The sequence below is a fragment of the Ochotona curzoniae genome, unplaced genomic scaffold, assembly GCF_017591425.1.
Source record: "Ochotona curzoniae isolate NIBS_2020 unplaced genomic scaffold, NIBS_Ocur_1.0 scaffold_4701, whole genome shotgun sequence".
NCBI classification, from domain to species: Eukaryota; Metazoa; Chordata; class Mammalia; order Lagomorpha; family Ochotonidae; genus Ochotona; species Ochotona curzoniae.
In genome coordinates this window covers 75,870,862-75,878,396 of record NW_024467122.1, presented here as the reverse complement: position 1 = coordinate 75,878,396, position 7,535 = coordinate 75,870,862, and the positions used below count along the sequence as shown (strand labels likewise).

At 45.0% G+C, this 7,535-nt stretch overlaps 1 long non-coding RNA gene across 1 annotated transcript; it reads left to right on the top strand.

Annotated features, from left to right (window-relative positions):
• Positions 1–1,244: 1,244 nt before the first annotated feature.
• Positions 1,245–6,036, top strand: LOC121148935. Its single transcript, XR_005882602.1, has 3 exons — positions 1,245–1,326; positions 1,470–1,477; positions 3,248–6,036. It is a non-coding gene; the product is annotated as an uncharacterized LOC121148935 (long non-coding RNA).
• Positions 6,037–7,535: the final 1,499 nt, after the last annotated feature.

Sequence of the window (7,535 nt, the reverse complement as noted above, 5' to 3'; positions counted from 1 at the left end):
CGTGGTAGCTTAGCAGCTAGAGTCCTTACCTTGCTGGGATCCCATATGGGCACCGGTTTTAATCCCAGTGGCCCTGCTTCTTATCCCGCTCCCTGCTTGTGGCCTGGGAAAGCAGTCAAGTACAGTCTAAAGCCTTGGGACCCTGCACCTGTATGGGAGATCTAAAGAGGCTCCTGGCTCCTGGCTTTGGATTGGCTCAACTCTGGCTGTTGCAGCCACTTGGGGCATGAATCAAGGGATGGAAGATCTTCCTCTCTGTCTCTATTCCTCTCTGTATATCTGACTTTCCAATAAAATTTTTTTTTAAAAAATTAAAAATAAAAAACAATGTGGGAAGAGAGTGGTGTTCTCTGTGGAGCAGTCACATGGCCAGGGACTAGGGAGAGGGAGTCATGGTTCAGGGGCCCTTGGGCGTCCAATGGATCCTGGGGCTTTCATATCCCTTCTTCGCTGCAAGCAGCCCAAGGCATCAGAATGTCACAGTCTAAGCAAGGGTGGCTCTGGGATGACCTCATCTAATCAAACTTCTTACTGTTTGCTCAATGGAGTCATCACAGAGATTTGAACTTCAAATTGTGAGATCTGTAAGAAGAATAAATGTTGTGACTATTTCGCCAGGGAGATTTCAGTGTCTGGACTCAATAGAGAGTGATGAGTTTCATCCATGAATGGATGTTGTGGAAGTTGAGGGAGTGGGTGGAATATGCGTGGACTGACACCAGAAAGGCAGCAGGCTGGAAACCCATAAGAAGGGAGGAGGTCATCCAACTGCAGTATCAGAAGATGCTACGATGTCATGTTTTCTAGGTGGTTTGCACCTCTTGAGTTTCCTCCCATCTAAAGTTGTCTTAGGGCTCTTTTGGTTTTAAATGACAGAAATCAGTGCAACATTATTAAGGTCAAGGGCAACATTTTGTAAGTGAAGCAGGTGTTTTTCTGCCGTTTTCAAAAGGCTAGCAGAAGGCTAGCTCCTGTATTTTGGGTGTGTGATGTATCCTTTGCTGCAGAAGAGAACAGAGAATTAGTTTTATTGAGATCGTTCACATGCAACCAAGTTTATCAAATTGTCAACTATAAATTAATGAGGTCATGTGACCACTACCACATACATTATGCAAAACGTTTCCATCATCATACACTCACCTTTAAGCTGTCAGTCCCTTCTCCTACTTGGTTTATGATGTCATGGGTCAGATTCCTGTCACCGTTTGGCTTTGATTTAAAAAAACACATGTTCTACAGTGTCTGTTGATGACTGACTTTTACCTAGCATGGTGCTTTTGAGATCCACACATGCTCTTGATGGTTAGTGTTTTTTTCCAGAGTGTACATTCTGGCCCAGTAGTTCAGATGTCAGTTAGAACATTCACATTTTTCATCAACACACCAAGATTTTTTTCCATCTTTTAAATTATATTTTTGAAAATCTTTACATAGTTAATTAGGGTAAAAAGGTTCAAGGGCTACAGGAAAATAGGTAAGACTATTAGTTCCATATTGTTTCCTTTATATATCTGAGGCAAATTTTAAGGATTTTAAGGGAGAAGCCCCACCCAGTCTTCCACCTACCCCAGATCCCCGATATGGGGTATGCTCAAGTGATTTTGATAGTTCAACAGTTATGAACCGCTGCCAGTCTTGCCAGTCCAAGCACGACGAGGTCTTTGAAGAATCCACTGATTGACATAGTCCATCATAGAGTCTCCATTTGCCCAGTTTTCGCTGCCAACATAGGGCTGAGATGGTTGATTGACTTGTTCTGTCCTCAGTCTCTTCATGGTTAGGGCTCTGAGTCCAGCAGTTCGACTGGGGGGATCCCCAAAGAAACTTTGTCTGAGGTGTTCCCAGACCAGATTCTTGTATGTACTAGCAAGTACAGGGTCCGGCACAGTCCATGGCCCTGATCCAGCTGGTGGTGGGTTGATTCTGTTTTCAGCCCTGTCTTCCACTGGAACCAATGGGTATTGCAGTCCAGCCTGGTTCTGCCCAGCACATTCTCAGCCCTCACATAAACCAGTGGGAGTTGCAGCCTAGTTGGAGTGACCCACAATAACCCCCACCAGGCCCGCCCCTACCCTGGTTTGCCAGTATGTGTAGCAGACTAGTCCAGTCTGCCCCATGTCCCATTTGGCTCTTGTACATGTCAATGGGTATTAAAGGCTAGTTTCATCTAACCAGCTCAACTATCCAGCCCTCATAGATGTTGTAGGGTGTCTCTCTGCCTAGCTTCCCCAGCCCCTGTCCTAGTTTTCATGGGAGTGGTAACCCAAGAGGAAGGAGCCCACTATTTCCCTCCCAGGCCTTTCCCACTCCAAATTATGCACTCTCCAGGTGGTTCTGTTGTTTAACTTGACAGAATTAGCCCCCAGTGTCAGCTTCTGCCAGCTAATGCTGAGGCTAAGCCCAACCAACCCTCACCCACTCTAATTGTAGTTTGCACCAGTACGGTCAATCAGCCCAGCCTGGCTTTTCCCTGATCTAGTCCACATGAAGCCCAAAGGAACACACCAAGATTTGATGTGGACTCTGGCTCCTGACTCCAGCTTCCTGCTGGTGTGGACACCAGGAGGTGATGTGGATTACCCAGGTCACTGGGGTCCTGCATCCTGTTGTGGGGACCTGTGTTTATTCCTGGCCCTAGCCCCCTCAACACTTGTGGGCCTTTGGAGAGTGAGGCAGCAGAAAGGACCTGGCTCCCTCTGTCTGTCTCTGTGTCTCACAGCCTCTTAAAAGCATAAAGCCCTCTTTGTTGTTGCTGGGCGGTGTTCTATCTAATAGGCACACCCAATGTCTTTTTCTACTGTAGACCAGTTGATAGATATTCGAACTGTGTCTCATTCTGAGAATTATTTCACTGGGAAGTAACTAGAAGTAATTATTTTGCTGGGAAGTAATTTATAAGGAATTGCCAGTCTTTCCCCAAGTGGCCATGCCATTTTGTGTTCCCACCAGTAACGTATCAGAGCTAGCTCTTTCATGTTTGCTGATGCTTGGTAGTCCCAGCCTTTAATTTTATCAGTTCTTGTGAGAACATAGGGCCATGTCAATCTGGTCTAGTCACTGAAGACATTGAATATATTTTTATATACTTACTTGCCGCTCATTTGTCTTCTTTGGTGGGGTGATTATTCACACTGATTGTTTACTTTAAAAAATAAGGTTGTTTGGATAAAAGAATTCCTAAAATTATTTGTTTGTTTATTTATTTGGAAGGTAGAGTGTGTGTGTGTGAGAGAGAGAGAGCAAGCTTGTCTATCCATTAGTTCTCTCCCCAGATGGCTGCAAAGCCAGGTTGTATCATGAGCCTAGAATTCTACCTGGTTCTCTCAGGGTATGAGAGGTCCAAACACTTGGGCTGTCTTCTGTTTGTTTCTCAGGTGCAGGAGCAATAAGCCAGATCAGAAGCTGGGCAACTGGGCCTCGAACTGGTGCTCATAGGAGATGCTGGTGTTGCCAGTATAGGCTAAACCCACCATGAAAGGACACTGCCTGTTGATAGTAGCTTTTACCAGGAAACTTTACATTGTTTACATTATTTTTGAAGTCTTAAAAATTGTAATGTGAATTAATCTCACATTTCTAGAACAGTTGCAAGAATTACAAGATACGCTTCTAAGATACCCATGTGTATACTCCCAAATGTTAATATTTTATTGTATTTTCTGTTTCTTTCTCCATGAAATCCCAACCTTATAGTTCTCTTGTTTTCAAAGCATCCTTTTCTTAGTAGGTCAGCTCTCTCTGACCCTCTCTGTTTGAGCATCACTTAATTCCGACTAGCAGCACTGTGGCCCAATTTCGAAAGCCTTGGAGAGATTTAATTGGCTCAGGTTGGGTTGGGCATCTTCCCCCACCCATGCAATCAACAGTGACCCCATGGTGGGGTCCTTTGAGAATAAATCTTGGGTGAAATTTCCAAGAGTGAATAAAGAAAAGAGGGGAGAAACACTGAGAATCTCTTCCAAGAAGCATTTAACAATTTGAAAAATAATAAAAACATAATAATCCTGAATGAGTATTTTTCCATATAGTTGCTTTACACTGCCAGGTGCTTTTCCATACCCATGTGCTTATTTCCTTGCTCATCTTGGCGCTCAACTTTGAGGACTAGCTAAGGTCAAATACTTTCCACTAAAAAAGAAAAAAAAAATCAGTATCTATTCTTAGCAGCTACACCTCCCTCTTGGCCAAAGCATGTGACTTGCTCTCTTTTTAATTGCTAGTGACTCAAACACACCTGGGTGTCTGGGGTTGGAGGTGGCTTCAGTACAGCTGGGGCTAAGGGTTACCTTTCTCTATCACTTCTCCAGGCTTTCTGCATGCCACAGAGTGGAATTCCTGTTCTAGCCGTTGTCTTAGGGACACCTGAGTACCAAGGCCCCCTGATGCTCTGAGTTCTCTCACTTTAGCGCTCTCTCATTTGCAGTTTTTTCCTTTCCACCCATCCCATCATCTGTGCCAGGCTTTCTTTACATGACTGGCATAGTTGCTGGCAGCTTCCAAGCGTCAAAGCAGGGATTGGCATGCCAGTGGCTTCTGCAAGGTGCCTATGTCCTAATGCAAGGACTGTGAATGTGTTACTTTGAGGAGCAAAAGGGAATAAATTAAGGATCTGAAGATGGGAGAGATGATCCAGGTGGGCCCCGTAGAATCATAAAAGGCCTTACAAGCGGGATATGGGAAGGCCAAAGGCAAAAGAAGGGACCAGGACAAGGAAGCAGAAGCTGGAAGGATGTGCCTTAATCATGGAGCAAAGGGCCAGGGGGGACCCTACCTGCAGGTGGCCTGTAGGAACTAGGAAAGTTCAAAGAGTGGATTCCAGAGGAGCAGCTGCAGAGATCATGACTGCTGATACCTTGAGTTTAGCTGCTCTTACCCACATTGGGTTCCAGGCATGTGAGAGTATGAATTCATGGGGTCTCAAAGCACAAAGTGGCTGCAGTTCATTCCAGCAGCCACCAGACACTAACATGTAATCTCAGTACTGATGACTGAATGTTCCAGAAGTCCTGTGATTCCTCTAAAATGGCCCATACACCCTCCACCTATTTCTTGAGTAGAATACATAAGGTGAAGAACAAGTAGAATGAGCGATCACCTGCAACTCAGAGGTGAGAGAAGGAACTGGTGAAGGGGTCGTGGGGAGTTCGTTTCTCCATGAGAGAGCAGCTGGACAGACAACAAGAAAGAGGATCTCTTGTTCACCCTGGTACTGCCATGCCAGCCAGCCTTTGCCCCAGGCAGCCGTTGAAAATCAGCACTATGCTTTGTGGACAGCAGTGCATAGGAGGATGCACTGTGCGATTTATCGCTTCAGGTTTGCAAAGCTATTTTTATAAGAAGAAAAAATGTGTAATCTCTGGAGGGCATATTTGAATGGAGCAAAACCTCATTTACATATGGAAAATCTGCTATTTTTGTTGTAAACGTTGTGCTTTTGTAGCCAAAAGAAAGATCTGAGTTTATATTCAGAGTCTGTCACATGCCAGCCTGGGGACCTCTGTGAATTTCAGTTTCCTCATCTGTAAAATGGAGATGATAATACCTTCCTGTGAGCTGTTGAAAGGATTGAAAAAAAAGATGATTTATGTAAAACCCCGCACTAAGTATGTAGAGCTTAGTGCACTTGTTCAGTAAAGAATTGCTATATTTGTCCTGCTTTCTCCACATCATGAGATGAAATTGGTCCATGAAAGATTGGACTGGGTTTGGAGTTTGGATGGAAAGGCCTCATATTTTAGTATATGCATTAGTTTGAGCAGAGTGGCTAAAAAACATTTTTTTTTGAAGCGTACGCTTGTATGTATATAGAAGAGTACTTCAAAAAATGTGTGGGAAAACAGAAACAAAAGCTAAGTTTGGCAGTGAACCTTTGACCTAGTGGTTAGGAGGCTGGTGTGCCCGAATTTCATCACTGATTCCAGCTTCCAATTCCAGCTTCACGCTGATGCAGACCCTGGGAGGTGGCAGTGATGGTGTGAGTTATGATGTCCATGTAGGAAGTCTAGCTGGGATCACAGGCTCCCAGTTAGGTCCCAGCCCAGCCCAGCCTTGGCCATTTGTGGGCATTGGGGAGTGAATTAACAGACTGGAACTATGTCTGTTTTTCTCTCTCTCTCTCCCAAATAAATAACTTTTGAAGATAAAATCAATTTTGAAGTCCTTGCCTCATTCTTTTTTTATAATATACATTTTCCATGACTTTTTTTAAACGATCCCTTCAAATGCAGAGGATTTTTTTTTGCTTCCAAATAAATTTACCTTCGAATTTCATTTTTCTAAAAACATTTTGGAGTACATTAGTATTTTTGAAAGCTAGGAATTCTACTATTTTTCTTTTTCCTCCTTTTCTGTGCTAACTCCCTCCCCTGCTGGAGTTATTATTATCACTATCTTTTAAAGGTTTGTATTTATTTAAAAAGCAGAGTGACAGACAAAGGGCGATATAGAGTTCTTCAGTCCAGTGGCTTACTCCTCAGATGACAACTGTGAAGGCTCGGCCAGGCCAAAGCCAAGATCCAGAAGCTTCTTTAAGTCTCTCATGTGGGTGTTGGGTCCTAAGCACTTGGACCATCTTCCATTGCTTTCCTGGGTGCATTAGCAGGGAGCTCGATGGAAAGTGGAGCAGCTGGGACTCAGACCAAAGCCCATATGAGATGTTGACGCTGCAGGTGGCACCTTGGGCCAGAATGATGTGTAAAGAGTTGTAGGATGAGGGTGGGCACCTTCTTCCTTACACACCTGGAACCGGGCTAATTCTTGTTCTGTGGCTACAGTTTTCCCTGTGAACATGAGTCTCCTTGCCTCCCTGTTGTTTTCCTTGTAGTATATTTTGCTGAAGCGAGCGAGTCTTCTGAATTTGCTAGAGAGTGGGGTCACTGGTCCTTTTTGTCTCTGCAGTGTTGTGCTTGCTTCTCTGGTGGATTCATTCTCCTTGCATTGTGACAAGCTTTGTCCTCCAGGACAGGTGTTTGTCCTGCTTGTGGCATGAGCAGCCACAGCTCTGATAGCTCAACAAGAGGACTATTGCCCCGGGAAAAGGAGGGGCTGGAGTCTAGCAGACCACGAGATTTTCTTCAGTTTGTAGAATGGGAAGGGGAAACCAAGAGTTGGTGTCTGCCGGTGATCTTCAAAGAATTGAATTGGCATTTGAGGTACAGGAACTCAGGCAGTGGCCAGACTCCTATTTGTACTGCGAGTGACTTCTGGAATCAGAGATCTTGTGGATTATCACATACAGCACTCCCTCTATATCCTGTGACAAATCCCTGCATGGTAGCCCTGGTTCTCTGATTCAACACCTCTAGTGACAGGATCTCCCTGCTCCTATGACACTCAGTGTCACCTCCAAACGACTCTTGTTGATGCTTCCATCAAGCTAGGGTGCAGAGACCAGTCCCCTCTGGTTTGTTCCCCAAATGGCCACCATAGCCAGGGTGAGGTGAGGCCACCACTGGGAGGCAGGAACTCTAGCCAGGTCCCCCACTGTGGGCAGCAGGAACTTGGCGACCTGCGGGCATCAGCGCTGCTTCTCG